We start from the raw sequence: 1,639 nt of genomic DNA, 5'->3' as shown, positions 1-1,639 counted from the left end.
GATCCCTCAGAGGTGGGTGGGTGCTGGGTGGAAATGCTGCTGGTTCCAGGTGCCCTTAATTCCCCCTGATTCCGCTGGGGCGTCTGAGTCTCCGACAGGTCCTCGTTCCCTTGCAGCAGGAGGGCGTCACGGCCAATGTGATGCGCCAGCTCCGCGTCATCCGGCACTTGCGCCAGGTGCCTGAGGCACTGCAGGAGCTCTGCCTCTGAGGCCACCAGCAACTCCCGCTCCCTGCTGCAGGTACTGCTCTGGCTCCCTGTAAATGGGGAGCGAGTGGAAGGGGAAATGGAGCCCCCTGGCACACACAGAAACTCACTCCCCTCTCTGAGGAGCAGGGTTCTTCCCTCTGCCCCCCCGAATTCCTTCATCTGGGGCAGGAGCTCTTTCCCCTGCCCCCTTTCCTTGGTCTACCCCCATCCCATTCCCCCTGTGCCCAGGCAGAGCTCTCCTTGCCCCATAGGGTGCAGAAAGGCCGTTGTGTCAGGGCCCCAGCCCCAGCCCCACTGAAGCTCAGAAAGTTCCACTTTTGAGGAGCTGGGTTTGGGGACAGAAGCTCAGGGCTAGCTTCACCTCCTGCCCTTCATTCTCCCCTTGGCCCGTCTCTGGGGTCTGTGGGTGTGAAATGAATAGGAGCCTCCTTCCCAGCTGTCTTCCAGGCCCTGGGATCTGGCACAGCCTCCCAGACAGGGGCATCCTGTAGCTGAGCCACGTCCGGGAGCAGTGGGGACAGGTCACCTCGTCCCATCAAAGCAAGCAATGCTCTTAAAGATGTGTATTCATGTTTTAATGTAAGTTACTGAACAGTACACAAGTCACAACATGCAGCCTTCACTCTGACAGTCTGACTTAGTCCTTGTCATTTTTATATTGACTGCACTCTAGCCATAACATTAATACAATATTTACATAAATGAAATATACAGTCATGACAAAATAAGTGATACAAATAATTCCTATTAAAAATTGAAAAACTGCTAAATTAATACAATAAGAATAATTAAATCTCGATAAAATCTGTTATTAAAAATCTTGGAAGACAAATGCATTTAAAAATTATTTCTTTACATCCTAGATGATTTTTTAATCTTATGAATGCATACATGGGTGTCACTATAGAAATTACCAGGAGGCATGGGGGTGTCCGGGAACAGAACTTTACAGGAGCCAGGGAAGGGAAGAGGTCAAGGAGCAGGGAGCGTCAACTTGCAACAGGGCACTGAAAACGTTACGTTGTCAATACTAAAAATGTCGGGATACTCTTATCTTTGACTTGACCTTAACATTTTATCAAAAAACAAAACCAGGTGTATTTATTTGTAACTTCTGGTAGCAACTGACACACATAAGTGAGTCAAAATTTTAAAAAGCAGTAATGTTCAGGGGTTTATAGAATCATAGAATCTCAGGGTTGGAAGGGACCTCAGGAGGTCATCTAGTCCAACCCCCTGCTCAAAGCAGGACCAATCCCCAACTAAATTTCTAATTTCTAATTCTGTGTGCATGAACCCAGTCTTCATTCAGCCAACATGAACATTCAAATACTGTACAAGTTTTAATCTGTTTTGTTTATTGCCACCTTTTGAAGACATTTCAATTCGCTTAAACGTTAAAATGAAAACTCTGTTGCAATCTTAACTAC

This window comes from Eretmochelys imbricata, chromosome 6, assembly GCF_965152235.1.
Source record: "Eretmochelys imbricata isolate rEreImb1 chromosome 6, rEreImb1.hap1, whole genome shotgun sequence".
NCBI lineage: Eukaryota > Metazoa > Chordata > Testudines > Cheloniidae > Eretmochelys > Eretmochelys imbricata.
Note: the sequence above shows the minus strand (reverse complement) of the source record.